This window comes from Salvelinus sp. IW2-2015, linkage group LG19 (assembly GCF_002910315.2).
Source record: "Salvelinus sp. IW2-2015 linkage group LG19, ASM291031v2, whole genome shotgun sequence".
Lineage (NCBI taxonomy): Eukaryota > Metazoa > Chordata > Actinopteri > Salmoniformes > Salmonidae > Salvelinus > Salvelinus sp. IW2-2015.
The window spans coordinates 24,970,091-24,990,684 of NC_036859.1; positions in this window are offsets into that span (position 1 = coordinate 24,970,091).

Below are 20,594 nucleotides of genomic sequence, written 5' to 3' on the forward strand. Positions count from 1 at the left end.
CAATTTGGGTTTTTAAAAAGTGCATATAGAAGACCTACAGTTGAAGTCGAGGAAGTTTACATACCACCTGAGCAAATACATTTAAACTCAGTTTTTCACAATTCCTGACATTTTAATCCTAGTAATAATTCCCTGTCTTAGGGTTCAGTTAAGGATCACCAGCTTTATTTAAGAATGTGAAATGTCAGAATAATATTGGAGAGAATTATTTATTTCAGATATTTATTCTTTCATTCGACATTCCCAGTGGTCAGAAGTTAAACATACACTCACGATAGTTATTTTGGTAGCATTGCGCTTTAAATTGTTTAACTTGGGTCAAACATTTCGGGGTAGACTTCCACAAGCTTCGCCACAATAAATTGGTTGGAATTTGGCCATTCCTCCATACAGAGCTGGTTGTAACTTGAGTCAGGATTGTAGGCCTCCTTGCAAAAAACAAATGTTCTATATGGATTGCGGTCAGGGCTTTGTGATGCCACTCCAATACCTTGACTTTGTTGTCCTTAAGCGATTTGCCACAACTTTGGAGTATGCTTGGGGTCATTGTACATTTGGAAGACCTATTTGCGACCAGCTTTATCTTCCTGCTGATGTGCTGTGGATGTTGCTTCAATATATCCACATAATTTCTTTCCTCATGATGCCATCTATTTTGTGAAGTGCACCAGTCTCTCCTGCAGCATAGCAACCCCACAACTATGATGCTGTCACCCCGTGCTTCACGGGTTGTGTGATGGTGTACTTTGGCTTGCAAAGCCTCCCCCTTTTTCCTCCAACATAAGCGATGGTCGTTATGGCCAAACAGTTCATATTTGTGTTCATCAGACCAGAGGACATTTCCCCAAAAAGTATGATCTTTGTCCCCATGTGCAGTTGCAAACCGTAGTCTGCTTTTTTATTGGTAGTTTTTGAGCAGTGGCTTCTTCCTTGCTGAGCGGCCTTTCAGGTTATGTCGCTATAGACTCATTTTTACTGTGAATATAGATACTTTTGTACCGGTTACTCCGAGCCATTCCACAAGGTCCTTTGCTGTTGTTCTGGATTGATTTGCACTTCTTTCGCCAGCAAAGTATGTTTCATCTCTAGGAGACAGAACGCACTCCTTCCTGAGAGGGTATGAAGATGTCCCAACCGACTTGCCAAAACTATAGTTTGTGATTGAAAAATTAGTTTTAATGACTCCAACCTAAGTGTATGTAAACTTCCGACTTTAACTGCATATTTCATTGTTATTAATAACTGAAATTAGTGTCAATTCAGTTTCATTCAGCTGTTTTCTAGACAATGTACATTTATTCAATGTTGACAAAAGAACGGAAGAGCACATGGACATCTACAGTGCCTTCGGAAGGTATTCAGACCTCTCAACTTTTTCCATATCTTGTTTTTGTTACAGCCTTATTCTAAAATGYATTWWAAAAAATGTAATCCTCTGAAATCTACACACAATACCCCATAATGACAAASCAAAAACAGATTTTTAGAAATGTTTGCAAATGTATATAAAACAAACAGAAATAGCTTATTTACACACCTATCTATATAAGGTCCCACAAAACCAAGCCATGAGGTCGACGGAATTGTCCATAGTGCTCCGAGACAGGATTGTGTCAAGGCACAGATCCGGGGAAGGGTACCAAAAAATGTCTGCAGCATTGAAGGTCCCCAAGAAGAGAGTGGCCTCCATCATTCTTAAATGGAAGAAGTTTGGAACCACCAAGACTCTTCCTAGAGTTGGCCGCCCAGCCCAAACTGAGTAATCGGGGGAGAAGGGCCTGGTTGTCCTTCAGGGAGGTGACCAAGAACCCAATGGTCATTCTGATAGAGCTCCAGAGTTCCTCTGTGGAGATGGGACAACCTTCCAGAAGGACAACCATCTCTGCAGCACTCCACCAATCAGGCCTTTATGGTAGAGTGGCCAGACGGAAGCCACTCCTCCAGCGTCACGTCTGGAGGAAACCTGGCACCATACATACGGTGAAACATGATGGTGGCAGCGTCATGCTGTGGGAATGTTTTTCAGAGGCAGGGACTGAGACTAGTCATGATCGAGACAAAGATGAACGGAGCAAAGTACAGAGATCCTTGATGAAAACCTGCTGAAAAATCCTTGATGAAAACCTTAGGACCTCAGACTGGGGGCGAATGTTCACRTTCCAACAGGACAACGACCATAAGCACACAGCCAAGACAACTCAAGAGTGGCTTCGGGACAAGTGTCTGAATGTTCTTGAGTGCCCCAGCCACAGCCTGCACTTGAACCCTATCGAACATCTCTGGAGACCTGAAAATAGCTGTGCAGCGACGCTCCCCATCCAACCTGACAGAGCTTGAGTGGATCTGCAGAGAAAAATGGGAGAAACTCCCCAAATACAGGTGTGCCAAGCTTGTATCGTCACACCCAAGAAGATTCGAGGCTGTAATCGCTGCAAAAGGCGCTTTAACAAAGTACTATGTAAAGTGTCTGAATACTTATGTTATTTCAGTTTGACATTTTTTATAAATTAGCAAACATTTCTAAAAAACSAATTTTGCTTTMTCATTATGGGGTAATGMGTGTAGATTGATGAGAGAAAAAAAACAATTTAATCAATTTTAGAATAAGGCTGTAACCTAACAAAATGTGGAAAAAGTCAAGGGGTCTGAATACTTTCCAAAGGCACTGTATTCAGCAGCTAGTTGTTAACATATTAGATAAGCTATGCGTGCCCTCAAAGGATAGTTAACCCAAATTACAAAATGACATATTGGTTGTCTTACCTTGTAAGCAGTCTAAGGACAAGGTAAGACATCAATCCATGCTTTGGTTTTGTTTACCTGGCCACTGTTTCAAATGCTTTTTAGCATTTGTGGCACAAATCCAATGCAAGTCAATTGCATCTATATTAGCACTTCATGTCCCACACACACACGCACACACTTTAGCCTACTGTTTAAGCTATTATGCATATTTTCTCTTAAACACACAAGGACTAATTTGTTAGGGAGTGAAAGATAGTGCTGATGAAGATGGATAGCGATACTAAGGTTATACAGGCCTCCAGGTAATACTGCTGTGACAGATTTATATACCACAGACCAGGGAAATGAAAGGTGCACAACATGTTCTCTCCAGCTAGCCCAGGACATCAAGTCATTTGGAAGGAAACTCCCTCATACCATTAATATCATTCTGTTTTCAATGAACAGTCGCTTAAAGTTACAAAGGCACATTTTTCCTAAACATTAAAATGTAAGTGCTCTTTGTTGGGGAATATTGTGCATTTGGACTGGTATGTTACCAAGAGATAAAAAGAGAAGTCAGTGCTCTCTTTATGACCACAGCATTGAACACTAACATGACATATGTTACTGGAATACTAAAAYTAACTAAAATCACTAACATTGCTGTATTTACCATTAGACTAAAGCCACACCCTAATGTGCTTGAGGGTAACAACAGAGACTACTGAAGTGTGCATGTGTGTGTGGCATATTTGCACATGCGCCTCAACAAGCMCCCAACAAGGATAATCAGAGGGACTTTTCATTATGAGAATATTCTCATCTGGAGCCTAGTAAAAACATGTTATTACAGGGAACTGCACCCGCTGATTTGTCCTCGTTTTTTGGCTTGCTCCTCAAGAAATGCTGGTGGCCATGACAAAAGCCAAACATGAGATGGCTTGGGGGTGGGGTTGGATGTGGGTGTTTCTTGGGTGTTTCCTTGCCACCAACAAGACACACCAATCTGTCAGAACATTGCCCACAGCTGTTTGACCCCGCTCAATCACAACAAACAAACCTCCTGCAGGTTGAGTTCCATAACTACAGACAGATGTATGGAGAGATGCCAAAGGAAGCTTTGACTAGGTCAGTAGCCTACAGAGCAATATGAGAAGAATGCTATTGCTGAATTTATGTGGATATTCTAAACTAAGTGATTTGATAACTTTTAAATGTAGTAACAGGTCCATGTAGAAAAACAACCCTTTACATAATACCATAGAAGCAGTGTTCTGCTAATATAACAACGTGCACCTTTCATCTTTCATTGTCATTCCCAGCCGATACAGATACTCTGCCTATCGGCAGTTTGTCTGGCGGTAATGGAGCTACCTTGGCAAACATGTCAGAGTAGTCATACAGTGCATTCGGAAAGTATTCAGACACCTGACTTTTTCCATATTTTGTTACATTACAGCCACATTTTTTTAATTAATCAAGTTACTTTTCCCCGCATCAATCTACACACAGTATCCATAATGACAAAGTGAAAACAGGTTTTTAGAAAATTTTCAGCCATTCCACAAATTTCTTGTTAACAAACTATAGTTTTGGCAAGTCGGTTAGGACATCTACTTTGTGCATGACACAAGTAATTTTTCCAAGAATTGTTTACAGACAGATTATTTCACTTATAATTCACTGTATCACAATTCCAGTGGGTCAGAAGTTAACATACTTAACAAACAGATCACCGACCATTTCGAATTCCACCGTACCTTCTCCGCTATGCAATCTGGTTTCAGAGCTGGTCATGGGTGCACCTCAGCCACGCCCAAGGTCCATCGATAAGAGACATTACTGTGCAGCCGTATTCATCGACCTGGCCAAGGCTTTCGACTCTGTCATTCACAACATTGGCAGACTCAACAGCCTTGGTTTCTCAAATGATTGCCTCGCCTGGTTCACCAACTACTTCTCAGATAGAGTTCAGTGTGTCAAATCGGAGGGCCTGTTGTCCGGACCTCTGGCAGTCTCTATGGGGGTTCCACAGGGTTCAATTCTCGGGCTGACTCTCTTCTCTGTATACATCAATGATGTTGCTCTTGCTGCTGGTGATTCTTTGATCCACCTCTACGCAGACGACACCATTCTTTATACCTCTGGCCATTCTTTGGACACTGTGTTAACTAACCTCCAGACGAGCTTCAATGCCATACAACTCTCCTTCCGTGGCCTCCAACTGCTCTTAAATGCAAGTAAAACTTAATGCATGCTCTTCAACCGATCGCTGCCGCACCTGCCCGCCCGTCCAGCATCACTACTCTGGACGGTTCTGACTTAGAATATGTGGACAACTACAAATACCTAGGTGTCTGGTTAGACTGTAAACTCTCCTTCCAGACTCACATTAAACATCTCCATTCCAAAATTAAATCTAGAATCGGCTTCCTATTTCGCAACAAAGCATTCTTCACTCACGCTGCCAATACACCTCGTAAAACTGACCATCCTACCGATCCTCGATCCTCGACTGTCATTTACAAAATAGCTTCCAACACTCTACTCAACAAATTGGATGCAGTCTATCACAGTGCCATCCGTTTTGTCACCAAAGCCCCATATACTACCCACCACCTGCGCGACCTGTACGCTCTCGTTGGCTGGCCCTCGCTTCATAATCGTCGCCAAACCCACTGGCTCCAGGTCATCTACAAGTCTCTGCCAGGTAAAGCCCCGCCTTATCTCAGCTCACTGGCCACCATAGCAGCACCCACCCGTAGCACCCGCTCCAGCAGGTATATCTCACTGGTCACCCCCAAAGCCAATTCTTCCTTTGGCCGCCTTTCCTTCTAGTTCTCTGCTGCCAATGACTGGAACGAACTGCAAAAATCACTGAAGCTAGAGACTCTTACCTCCCTCACTAGCTTTAAGCACCAGCTCACAGATCACTGCACCTGTACATAGCTCATCTGTAAATAGCCCATCCAACTACCTCATCCCAATACTGTATTCCAGTGTTTAATTGCTATATTGTAATTACTTCGCCACCATGGCCTATTTATTGCCTTACCGCTCTTATCCTACCTCATTTGCACATGCTGTATATAGATTTTTCTACTGTATTATTGATTGTATATTTGTTTATTCCATGTGTAACTCTGTGTTGTTGTATGTGTCGAACTGCTTTGCTTTATCTTGGCCAGGTCGCAGTTGCAAATGAGAACTTTATTTAACCAGCCTACCTGGTAGTAAGCACTAATGGTAGTTTAACCAGCCTACCTGGTAAGTAAGCAGTAATGCTTCCCATCCAACCTGACAGAGCATGAGTGGATCTGCAGAGAAGAATGGGAGAAACTCTCCAAATACAGTTGTGCCAAGCTTGTAGCATCATACCCAAGGCTGTAATCGCTGTCAAAGGTGCTTCAACAAAGTATTGAGTAAAGGGTCTAAATACTTATGTAAAAGTGATATTTCCATATTTTTCTAAAAACRTGTTTTTGCTCAGTCATTTGGGGTATTGTGTGTAGATTGATGAGGGAAAAAATAATTTGATCAATTTTAGAATAAGGCTGTAACGTAACAAAATGTGGAAAAAGTCAAGGGGTCTGAATACTTCCCAAATGCTCTGTACCTTCTTGTGTGGTGTCCCGTATACAATATGCGTTCCCTGATCCTGGTGCAGAATACACAGTGTTTCTCCCAACCCATATTGAGTGATACCATTCAATKATTTCAATAAAAAAATGACAATATAAGTCAAAGTTGTGTCTAGTAAACATTTTATGCAGAGTGCCCGGTTGTTTCTTTCCATTCAGAGACATCAGTACCAAGCCCGTCTGTCAGTCTGGACTTCATCACATCATCTTGCAAGTATTAATGTGCTGGCTCCATACATGTTTCTGTGAACACATACACACTAGGGTTGAATATTTTCCCGGTATTTTACAAATATTCCCGACCCGAGAATAAATCACTTTTCTCCTGGGTAACCCGGTATTTCCCACCAAAACCAGAAGTGTTATTCAAAAACATTATAAAGCACATACATAGACCTATGTCTGGATTTGATTAGAGCTTTGATCGAAGATTCAAGCCTGATGCTACCTGAGCCTGATGAGACTTATATTCAGCCCTTCATTATAGATATTATAGAGCCCAAGCCTAAAAAAGCCAAAATGATTGTGGGCCGTTAAACAATACAAATATGATATATAGGTTACTGCACATTACYCATGACAGAAAAACATAACAACCCATATACTGTATGTAGCTAGCTTTACGCTCTCTTGGGTAAATACATGAAACTAGCTCCAGTAGGCTAATCTTTTTGAGTGTGAACTGTATTACCGTACTCTATTGTGATATACTGTACTATATGGACTGGAATTACACACCTCATTCAAACCATGATAAAGCAGGGAGAGAACATGCGATTCTGGTGCAGTGGCCTTCAAATTTATAAGTACAGGCTAGCGAATTTTATTTTAATATTGAAATATAATTGGACGTATTTGTATAATTAGTAGGCTGACGCATATATACCTTTCATAATATTCCCCCTAATGTTATTAGCCTACCTCCTCCTTCTCTCTAGTGTTTCTTCAGTCCTTCCTCGCTTTCAACAGTTAAATGAAACAAGTTTTGTTGTCCTTATCTTCAGCATTCTAATGACATGCTTGAATAATATAGGACTTGAATTAGATGCAGAAGGCTGTCACTTCTCTTCATAAAGATTGAATGGTTATGGATAAATAACTGCTATAGCCTACCGCGATCGCGTATTTGCTCTTCTTTCAAACTACCTGTGAGTTCTATTGGCTTCTGTATTTAACATTCAGCTAGCAAGAGCTTGCATCCCTCTTCAAATAGTCTATTGGTATAAGAAATGCCCAAAAGATTATGTCCAACAAGCTATTCTAGTCTAGCTTTTCCTGCATGGGACTCCAAGAGCTAAGTAGCGCTTTTTAAGGAGAGTGGCCTTCGGAGCACAGGTGCGTGTGTATTGCGCAAGAGACAGAGGCTGTAAGTTAGAAGCATATTATGRATTCCCTAGCATTCATTAACTAAATATAAGGCTAAAACTGCATTGAATTTATTACCTGAAAGAGGTAGGCTAGGACATCTATATATAGGCCTATCAATCTTGAACAGTATTATCTATTTTGTATGCAATTTGAACAGCATTGATGGAGAGAAACACTGCGAGAGAGTGCTCATTTATGCACTGATTTAAAGCAATGATATTCTAGTGATAGGCTGTTTTAAAACTGTGCAGCTGCAAAAAAAAAATGTTTATATCTTTACAATTAAAAAATAAGGTGACCCCTGAAATCCAGATTTGTAAATTAGTCGTGCATTCGGTCTTTATATTAATGTAGCATAGGCTATGCTGCAGAAAATGTAGGCCTACTTGCCTGTCACAATAAAAAAATGAGATGAGATGATAGGTCTACATGTATTGTGAACTGTGCGCCATACTGAGATGGGCTGTCTGTCACCACCCTGAGAGTTGGTGATTCATCATGCAGAGCAGAGAGAAGGCTGTAGAGAAGCTAGATATAGACATCACATATCATTTAAGTTCCATTCCATTTCACGTCATGCTTTTCATTTAAATAATTTATAATTACCGCTCTCCCTGAGTTATTTACAACGGGAAAAGGGAGTGGTTTTGGACGGTAAGTCTCGGTAACCGGGTTCCCGCCATTCAACCCTAATACACACATGGTCACTGTTCTATTACCAATGGCAGTTAGGATAGGTAATATCTGACATACAAACAGGTACTATGTTGAAGTTTGAACAGGTCAGATAAACCTACCCAATTATGGTCTCCCCATCAAACGACTGAGGCTGCCGCCTGGCAAAAGCATCWCCAGTCCATCTGTAGAAATAGGCAGAGTTCATCAGTGACACATGGAATGAAAAGGGTGTTGCTATTACTGGATATTTGTGCTGTACTATTAGTAATCACCTCATTGTGGATGTGTTGATTGGATGTGTTGAGTGCCAGGTCTCTCTGCATCTCATGCATCTGTGAACACGTACACACAGTCACTGTTCTATTACTAATGGCAGTTAGGATAGGTGATATCTGACACACAAACATATACTATGTTGAAGTTTGAACAGGTCAGACTAAACCTACCTAATTCTGTTCTCCCTATCAACGACCGTTGGAGTGCAGGCAAGAGGTGGGGCTGGAGGTGAGGTCTTTGCCATAAAATGTGAAGTGAAATAGAATGGGGAACACAGCGATCAGGCTGGTTCCACCAGACTAGGTTATGCCCTGGACATTATATGCCTCTAAGAAGTAGAAAATAAGCAACAAATAATGTCAGTTTACATAAATAATGTTTCCCATTTGGATTATCAAAGTATTTAAGTGGGTTACCTTCTGTATTTGATGATGAGCCTGTGAAAGCTGTTGCTGGCCAGATACTTGCCAACATGTGGCTAACTGTTCCATTCATAGGAATGCTCACAGGGAGGGCATGTCTGCATGATGCTGATGAGAGRTTACTTGCTGGTCTTCTCTATGCTGCATGTTCGGCTGCAAACTGGGCATCTCTTGAACACCTGCTGCAGGCAATCTTATGAGGTGGTGTTGACTGGGAGGGCCTGTGACAGGGTGAAAGACAGCTGAGTGGTAACTTGCATTTTGTTTTAAAGAAATTACAGCTTTTTGATAATGCACTTCACAACCAAAATGACTATCTGCTTGGCTGTATCTGCTTGGTTGGGGAATTAGTTTATCAAGCCGCCTATTATTGAACACAACTTTTCACATAACACACATTACCTGTTGTTGATGATGAAGCTGTCTGTGTCCTCAGGGCAGTAACTTGGGTCACTATCAGAGGCATCATGATGGCGTGTCCTTTTCATAGGAGTCGAGGGAGACTCTGGTAACAACGGAGGTGGTGTCACAAGGGTACTTGTGTCGCATGACACACTTTTATTGTAAGGTATTGCCTGACAAGCTGTGAAAATACCAAGTGAACAGTGAAATATATTATGTAGGTCACAAAACCATTTCAATCACATTACTGGACATGTTAAGATACCCACCTTTGCTCCTTCTGGTAGGCCCTGGGTTGGGTTGAGTTTGTTGCTGCTAGTTAGTACACTGTTGTAGTCAGAGATGAGTTAGCTAGTACACACCATAGCTGCACACAATATTTATTTGTGCACTAGACATGGGTTGCATCTCGGAGGCTAATGTGACTGTTTCATCAAAATTACATTAATTTAGAGAGGCCTGGAAATACAATGACTTTGCTAAAGTAGGTCAATATTATTATGTCGTCAAATTTACTTTAGAGAGATGGCAATGTTGCCATTACTGTTACTAGCAAAGTTAATAAAAAATAACTAGCAATGTTAATGTTAACTAGCTAAAATACAGCTATGCTAGCGATGATAGTGATAATAATTATAGAAATATACAATACCAGATACATAACCTGCAGTCTATTGTCTAGCTACCGGTATACTACAACACCACTTGGGACCAACGAACTCCAACCACCTATTTTGCATGATAGTGTCCTTTGGCAYGGCATGCAAACCAGTTGGCTGTGCATCCTGCTTGAACCATGCATTGCATGGTTAATCAGTATAGGGCTATTCAGTCTCAAACGTCCGTGATCCTTTGAGTGCGTTAGGGGCGATGAAACAATGAAGGAAAGCAAAGTGGGCAGAGGGGCAATTTGCACGTGGAGTTTGACAAAATGGGGCATGATTTCTTTACATAATTGTAATCCTAACCCAACCTTCATTTACTTGTTGTGATGCACTGAGGTTCCAAACTCCGTTTTAGACGAGACTGACCAAAATGATCCTATTTACACTTTGCAGTCAATTTCGACACCAGAATAAATGCTTCTGACTCATATTTATTTTTTCACCTTTATTTAACCAGGTAGGCAAGTTGAGAACAAGTTCTCATTTACAACAGCGACCTGGCCAAGATAAAGTCAAATCAAATCAAATGTATTTATATAGCCCTTCTTACAACAACTTATATCTCAAAGTGCTGTACAGAAACCCAGCCTAAAACCCCAAACAGCAAGCAATGCAGGTGTAGAAGCAGTGCGACAAAAACAACAACACAGAGTTGCACATGGGATAAACAAACGTACAGTCAATAACACAAWAGAAAAATCTGTATAATTACAATTTAGCAATTAACACTGGAGTAATAGATGTGCAGAGGAGGATGTGCAAGTAGTGTGTGCAAAAGAGCAGAAAAACCAAAACAAATATGGGATGAGGTAGGTAGCTGGTTGGATGGGGTATTTACAGATGGGCCGTGTACAGCTTCAGCGATCGGTAAACTGCTCTGACAGCTGATGCTTACAGTTAGTGAGGGAGATATTGATGCCACTTAGGCCGTTTAAAAAAAACGTTGGTTTTTAGGGGCAGTCAATCTTTAAAAAGCATTCAGATTTAATTTGCAACATTTCATTTTACCTCCCAAATTGGCACTTACAGCTGAATAATAGTTATTCAGTGATTAATATAGTTGAAAACAAATACCAAGATCTGCATCCCAAATGGCACCCTATTTCTTATATGGTGCACAACTTTTGACCAGGGCCTATGATGCACCCATAGGTGTAGGGAAAAGCGTGCCATTTGGGACGTAACCACCATGTTTTTGAGGAATTAAAAAGTGTATAATATACACCTGTGTTTAGTCAGGAATTCATCCGCTGGTTTGTTTTCCCGGCTCACYCTGGCATTTTAGTCACATTCTTGGCAGTAGTACCACAACAGACAGACAGCTGCCTAGCTAGCTATAGCACTGTACACCAGGATGGATTGAAACCTGCCCAGACATCTATCTAGACTACGTCCCAAATGGCACCCTATTCCATATACAGTAGAGTGCACTACTTTTGACCAGTGCCCAACTGGTGCAATATATAGAGAGAGAGAATAGGGTGACATTAGTGCCCTTTATAGAGTGCCAATTGGGATGCAAACTATTACCTTTAACAGAGATTGAAGACCTGACGTCAACCCAGCAGAGGCAAAACTCTCTGTTTGTCTGTATACTCTGCAACATATCATTCCCATGACACCTGGCATGATAGGGAGGTTCATGCTTAATCTGCCTCCGCAGCCACTTCATCTGAACATCCAGGCATTAATCTTCACATGAACAATGTGACTGACAGACAGAGGCGTGTGCGCAAACCACGTACACACACACGTTGACCAACACACACACACACACACACACACACACACACACACACACACACACACACACCACACACACACACACACACACACACACACACACACACACACACACACACACACACACCACACACACACACACACACACACAACACACACAACACACAACACACACACACACACAACACACGTTGACAGACCGACAGACACGACACAGACAGAATCATAGATGAGAGATGAGAGCAGTAGAGGTATTTCTTTGCAAACCTTAGATGATAATGACCACTTCTGACCACGATAGTACACCTACAATATTCAGTTGGACCTGGGAACATTTTCAGATATATTGTTATGACACAATTTTAAGATTCCACATCTAACACTTTCCAACAGCTCAGGAAAGTTTAGTTAATTCTATGATGTTTTTCCTGAACTGGTTTCCACCCTGGGCAAATGTACAATGGCTGGCATCAGTAGCAGGACAGACCTCAGCCTCCAGCCCAGAGGGACCACATTACTTGGTGTTCTGGCTAGCATACAGTATAAGAAGATAAGTGTTAAATTGAAGCAATTTTTCTCTTAGAGATTTAACGACCCCTGGTTGAACTAAATAATCCAATGCTGATCTATCGGCTTGGGTCGACGCTGGTGGCGGTGCATTCAGAAGGTCTATGTGAATATTTCTCCTGCACAAGGCATTGTCTGCACCCTATTTCCTATGTAGCGCACAAAAGTAGTGCACCGTATAGGGAATAGGGATTAATTTGGGACTTGTGGAGTTGAGCCCACTGTTAAAGACTGGATACAGATGGTGACATCATGCCCTGAGGTGAGTTGGTTACACACACTTCACTCTCCACTGCCAACAATTAAGACCATGTGGCTTCTGTCGTCAGGTAACAGATGAATGGTTGTACTAGTCGTGGCATGCTCCTGCCAACTCTGAGGGAGGACTATATTCAGTGTGTGTGTGTGTGTGCGCGTGTGTGTGTGCCTGCGTCCATGCGTGTCTGCTTATATTTGCATCCATGGTGAAGCTATGTGTTTTTGTTTCTGTTTGTCACATAAAGACATAACCTACTGTCAATGTGCCATGGAACCACTGCCAAGGACAAGGGAAAGGAAACCCTAAACAGCAGTACTGTTAAGGCACATATGGTAATTCCGTATCGAATGCCTCTTTCTCTAAACAGTAGAGTGAGTTAACCTATTATATGTGATGCTGACATGTCAAGGTAACTCTAAAAATAATATACTTCCAGGGACTGTCCAGTCCAGGACTGCATGGGTTATTGGGTTACTCCTCGGCAGACTAACGCGCAATATCCTCCGAGTGTATTTCATTTCCATTTCCCATTTCACCAGCAGTGTGATTAGGGAGAGGGGGTGGGCATGTAGCCAAGGGTTACCAGTTTCACAGCAGACAGACAGAGGCTGGAATACAGCTGCTCTGCAATACGGTAGGTGAGAAAAGTGCCAAAGCAGTTTCACTGAGGATCCGTCTCAAATGGCACCCTAATACCTATGTATAGTGCACTACATTTGACGTTGCCAAGTATTTATCCAGGGATTATTGGAGGCTGTTGAATTAAATGAATTCGGTATTCAATCTTTTTTTGCATGCAGGCGGGTGCTGTATGCACGTGGATTTTTCTTATGGCAGTGTGTTAGGTAAAGGGGGATAGCTAGTCAGTTGTACAACTGAATGATTCAACTGAAATCTGTCTTGCGCATTTAACCCAACCCCTCTGCCTTAATCGACATCCACGTCATCGGTGCCCGGGGAACAGTGGGTTAACTGCCTTGCTCAGGGGCAGAGTGACAGATTTTTACCTTGTCAGCTCGGGGATTCGATCCAGCAACCTTTTGGTTACTAGCCCAACGCTCCTAACTGCCAGGCTACCTGCCGCACCGTTAGTAGTCTGACTGCCGTTTGGGTTTGTACATGCATTAAATACACATGAAATTATGTGAATATTATCTAGTTAGTGCTCATGTTGATGTTTGGGCTTTACCGTGGATACTCTCTCAACAATCCTTAGGTCAGCGATGGACTGGGAATACAGATATGCATATGTTGGTCACAGACGCCTTAAAAAAACAAGTAGGGGCATGGATCAGAAAACCAGTCAGTATATGGTGTGACGACCATTTGCCTCATGCAGCGCGACACATCTCCTTCGCATAGAGTTGATCAGGCTGTTGATTGTGTCTTGTGGAATGTTGTCCCACTCCTCTTCAATGGATGTGTGAAGTTGCTAGATACTTGCAGGAACTGTCGTACACTTTGATCCAGAGCATCCCAAACATGCTCAATGGGTGACATGTTCTTGAGTATGCAGGCCATGGAAGAACTAGGACATTTTCAGCTTCCAGGAATTGTGTACAGATCCTTGCGACATGGGGCTATGCATTATCATGCTGAAACATGAGGTGATGGTGGCGAATGAATGGCACAGGAGCTTCAGGATCTCGTCACAGTATCTCTGTACATTCAAATTGCCATCGACAAAATGTAATTGTGTTCGTTGTCCATAGCTTATGCCCGCCCATACCATAACCCCACCGCCACCACGAGGCACTCCGTTCACAACGTTGACATCAGCAAACCGCTCGCCAACACGACTGCCATCTGTCCAGGTACAGTTGAAACCGGGATTCATCCGTGAAGAGCACACTTTTCCAGTGTGCCAGTGGCCATCGAAGGTGAGCATTTGCCSACTGAAGTCGGTTACGATGCCGAGGACGCAGATGAGCTTCCCTGAGATGGTTTCTGACAGTTTGTGTAGAAATTCTTTGCTTGTACAAACCCACAGTTTCATCAGATGTCTGGGTGGCTGGTCTCAGATGATCCCGCAGGTGAAGAAGCCGGATGTTGAGGTCCTGGGCTGTCGTGGTTACACCTGGTCTGCAGTTGTGAGGCCGGTTGGACGTACTGCCAAGTTCTCTAAAACGAGGTTGGCGGTGGCTTATGGTAGAGAAATTCTCTGGAAACAGCTCTGTGGACATTCCTGTAGTTAGCATGCCAATTGCAACTCCCTCAAAACTTGAGACATCTGTGGAATTGTGTTGTGTGACAAAACTGCACATTTTAGAGTGGATTTTTATTGTCCCCTGCACAAGGTGTATGTATGTAATAATGATCATGCTGTTTAACCTCTACGGGATGGGTGTCCACCCCACGGGACGGTTGAGCGAACGTGCCCAGGACATAGACATATCTGATATGGGCAGAAAGCTTAAATTCTTGTTAATCTAACTGCATTGTCCAATTTCCAGTAGTTTTTACAGTGATAGAATACCATGCTATTGTTTGAGGAGAGTGCACAGTTATGCACTTCAAAATGTATTAATAAACCAATTAGGCACATTTGGGCAGACTTGACACAACATTTTGAACAGAAATACAATGGTTCATTGGATCAGTCTAAAACGTTGCACATACACTGCTGCCATCTAGTGGCCAAAATCTAAATTGTGCGTAAACTGGAATAATACACTGTGGACTTTCTCCTGCATTTCAAAGATGATWAAAAAAAATCTTTAAAAATGTATGTTTTATCTTTGTATTATCTTTTACCAGATCTAATGTGTTATAATCTCCTACATTAATTTCACATTTCCACAAACTTCAAAGTGTTTCCTTTCAAATGGTATCAAGAATATGCATATCCTTGCCTCAGGTCCTGAGCTACAGGCAGTTAMATTTGGATATGTCATTTTAGGACGAAAACTGAAAAAAAGGGTCCAATCCTTAAGAGGTTTTAATCAGCTTCTTGATATGCCACACCTGTCAGGTGGATGGATTARCTTGCTAAATGAAAAATGTTCACTAACAGSGATGTAAACACATTTGTGCACCAAATTTGAGAGAAATATTATATTTGTGAGCATTGGAAAATTTCTGGGATCTTTTATTTCAGAAACATGGGACACTATACATGTTGCGTTTATATTTTTGTTCAGTGTATTTTTGTGGTTCACTCAAGTAGGACACACCAAACTCGATAGCATGGCAATGGCAACTGAAAAAGAAAGTCCCGAATATGGAAGGATGGAGGGTGAGATGGACTTGACGAACAGACTGGAGACTTCACATAAACCATTTCCCTAGCAGTTCTCAGTTAACTCTCACATAAGCCTTTTCTCCAGCAGTTCTCAGTTAACTTTCATCCTTTCTTTCTTTTCAGATGCTTTTACAGTGACGCTGTGAAAGCAGTCTTTGTTGCCACGGTCTGCAGCATATGAAAGGAGCTCGAACAAAACCCCAAGTGTACTGAGCCCCCAAGACTGGGCCTGAATTAAATTCTTCCCTTGACTTCTCTGCTCAGCCACACAATGAGAAAACACTCATTTTTTGTCAGCTTGCACTAATGGATAAGACAATATTTTCCAGAAAGGTGGGGTGGGACATGGGCAGGAGTTCACACTCATTTAGGCAGAGTGAATCTATTTGTTTCCAGAAATACACAAAAATAAAAGAATGCTTCAGTTGCATCTCAAGTGTTGGCCTGTTTTATTTTCCATTCCATTCTAAATGTGCCCTCTCTTCTCTATTCAATCCATTCTCAGATGACTTAGGCTCGATCAGACTGAGAAAACTAGAGCTACTTGAAGGTACATATCTCAATATCAGTGCCATGCAGGTGCACTCTTCAGATGGAAGACAAATTGTGTTTTATACAAGTGCACCAGGTGTTGTTTACTTCATGCAAGATTTGTTTGATGGAATTGTTTATGTCTTGCAGCTACTGATAGTATACACCATGGACTCCTGTGTGGCCTTATCCCATTTCACCATAAAAAAGTAAAACTAGTCTCTCTGGCTAGGACCCTTCACAGCTGTCATGTCAAGCCATATTTTTTTAATTGACCAAAATAATCAACAACAAAAAATCACTTTCAGGAAAAGCCTCAGGCTAAAATTCTTCTTGCTCATGAGTGAGATCAATGCTCAGCTGCTTTAATAGAAAGAGCTTTGACTGAAAAGGGATCTGATGATGTTGGTGGAGGCCATCCCCATACAGAGTGATAAACATCAAATCTAGTATAGACATCTTTCCACAATATCATTTTCTTAAATTGGGTGTTATAGGTTCATAATAACACTCTGATAATTATCAGGGTGCTGATTATAAATGTAGCCATGTGTATGGATCGTCACCATAGAAATCTCTTCAAATGCAAATCTGTCATGACTGAACTATTGACTTGTACGCCTAGTCAATGCCTCAAATGAACTAAACATGAAAGTTGCAGATTACGGTATTAAAATGAATAGAATCTTTTGCTAGTCGAGAGTGTATTCACCTTCTAATGCTAAAGAGTAACTGGCGCACAAGACGTCGAAAAGTTTCAATTGCTGCTTTTTGTCATTGTGTTTTTGATGATGATCGGGAAAATGCTTATTATTAGTAACACACGTATCAAGGTGTTAGCTGCTGTTTTTGTCATTGATTTAAAAAAATGTCTGATACTCAGTATGTACCTGCTTTTAATGGAAGAGATGAAGCATGTTTCTTCATGTGTGGATATGTATGATATGGAAATTCTTCAAGAATCTGTGTGGTTGTATGTTGTGTGTGTGGTGTGTGTGTATGTGGTGTGTGTGTGTTGTGTGTGTGTGTGAGTGTGTGTGTGTGTGTGTGTGTGTGTGTGTGTGTGTGTGTGTGTGTGTGTGTGTGTGTGCAGTTGTTCATTACAGCAACTACATCTATCCCATCTGTTCTACAACTGTATTCTATCTCCAGTCGGTTGCTCAACCCCTCCCGTAATAGTTTATCACTGGAAAATTCATAAATAAATAATTTTGCAGCTTAGCTCAAGTTCCCATTTGAAAAGAGCAACCAGTCAGTCATATTTTCAAAGAGATGATGAGAGGAGAACATCTCTAGAAAAATGTGTCAAACCTTGCAACCCTGGAAAACACATTCACCCACAGGGAAAGAAGTTACTTTTAGTAGAAGTAGCTATGTACATCTCTGCTGCATATCCACTCCCCTGCCATTTCACTGTAATTGTGTTAAATTACAGAAGCTTGCAGAATATAAACTTAACTGAATGGAATGTTCTGTCTGTTCTCTATGTTCAGAACCACCCTGATGTGTCTATATATTTCAATGCTCTGTATGTTGTTGTGTTGCTCTGTATGTTTTGCCTATAGATACTGGAGTGGGAAGTGAAATATCATACTTATCTGACATTTTCACAGAACTCTAACTGTCCAGGATCTGCTGGGGTCAAGACTCAAAGGCTTAGATAATCAGCAATGTAAAGACACTGTTCTCTAGAAAGGAAAAAAAAATCATTATATACTGGGGCGGCAGGTAGCCTAGTAGTTGAGTGTTGGGCCAGTAACCGAAAGGTTGCTAGATCGAATCCTCGAGCTGACAAGGTAAAAATCTGTCGTTCTGCCCCTGAACAAGGCAGTTAACTACTGCTCCTAGGCCGTCATTGTAAATAAGAATTTGTTCTTAGCTGATTTGCCTAGTTAAATAAAGAAATAAATATACATGGTTTGAACCTGAGAGATTATGCCTACAGTGTTGGCTTTTCATTGTGTCTCAATGTATACCATGATAACTATCAATGTATAAAATTAAGAGCTAAACTCTAGTCTCTGTGGTTGTCAATGACAAGAAGACAATGCCTTTAATTTTCTGATATAAAGTAATGGTACATGACATGTAACAAAAGATACAGACCTCAACACACCAGTCATACACACAGAGACACACACACTTTACATATCACTCCTTTAATTACGTAATGATTTGTTTGACTCTGTAATTGAGGAGGACTTTGGGTGGTCTAGTCTGTGTGACTCTCTGCAGCATAATCATAGTCTGCTTCTCAAATTGCATCCTATTCCCTATATAGTGCACTTATTTTGACCCTGGGCCCTGGTCAAAAGTAGTACACTACGTAGGGAATAGGGTGTCATTTGGAACACATGCATAAGCACCCAGAACAGAGACCTGGGACATGAGTCACTCCAGTTAACATTCCAATCTAAAGAGCAAGTATCTGTTCTCTATACTGAAGAACAAACATGTCACCTTCAAAACCTCTCTTGTGATCATTGACACATTAGACATAATCAAGTCTTTCAAATGAAATGTCTTTATATATAGTATATGATTGGAGACCTATGGGCATCTTTGTCCAGTCAGTGAGGTTACATGTGTAACAATGAATAGTAATGGGCCATGTCCAGTACTCGTAGGCATACTTGCATTCTAAATAGTAGGCATTTTGGGTATACAAAAATAGAATGTTGCATTTAGTATATTTTTGTTCAGTATAGTACACTATACAGTTGAAGTTAGAAGTTTACATACACTTAGTTTGGAGTCATTAATACTCGTTTTTCAACCACTCCACAAATTTCTTGTTAACAAACTATAGTTTTGGCAAGTCGGTTAGGACATCTACTTTGTGCATGACACAATACATTTTTCCAAAAATTGTTTACAGACAGATTATTTCACTTATCATTCACTGTATCACAATTACAGTGGGTCAGAAGTTTACATACACTAAGTTGACTGTGCCTTTAAACAGCTTGGAAAATTCCCGAAAATTATGTCATGGCTTTAGAAGCTTCTGATAGGCTAATTGACACCATTTGAGTCAATTGGAGGTGTACCTGTGGATGTATTTCAAGGCCTACCTTCAAACTCAGTGCCTCTTTGCTTGACATCATGGGTAAATCAAAAGAAATCAGCCAAGACCTCAGAAAATAAATTGTAAACGCCTGTAGGTACCATGTTCATCTGTACAAACAATAGTACGCAAGTATAAACACCATGGGACCACGCAGCCATCATACAGCTCAGGAAGGAGACACGTTCTGTCTCCTAGAGATAAACGTACTTTGGTGCGAAAAGTGCAAGTCAATCCCAGAACAACAGCAAAGGACCTTGTGAAGATGCTGGAGGAAACAGGTACAAAAGTATTTATAGTCCTATATCGACATAACCTGAAAGGACGCTCAGCAAGGAAGAAGCCACTGCTCCAAAACCCCTATAAAAAAGCCAGACTACGGTTTGCAACTGCACATGGGGACAAAGATCGTACTTTTTGGAGAAATGTCCTCTGGTCTGATGGAACAAAATAGAACTGTTTGGCCATAATGACCATCGTTATGTTTGGAGGAAAAAGGGGGAGGCTTGCAAGCCGAAGAACACCATCCCAACCGTGAAGAAGACCTTGGTGAAGATGCTGGAGGAAACAGGTACAAAAGTATTTATAGTCCTATATCGACATAACCTGAAAGGACGCTCAGCAAGGAAGAAGCCACTGCTCCAAAACCCCTATAAAAAAGCCAGACTACGTTTGCAACTGCACATGGGGACAAAGATCGTACTTTTTGGAGAAATGTCCTCTGGTCTGATGGAACAAAATAGAACTGTTTGGCCATAATGACCATCGTTATGTTTGGAGGAAAAAGGGGGAGGCTTGCAAGCCGAAGAACACCATCCCAACCGTGAAGCACGGGGGTGGCAGCATCATGTTGTGGGGTGCTTTGCTGCAGGAGGGACTGGTGCACTTCACAAATAGATGGCATCATGAGGTAGGAAAATTATGGGGATATATTGAAGCAACATCTCAAGACATCAGTCAGGAAGTTAAAGCTTGGTCGCAAATGGGTCTTCCAAATGGACAATGAC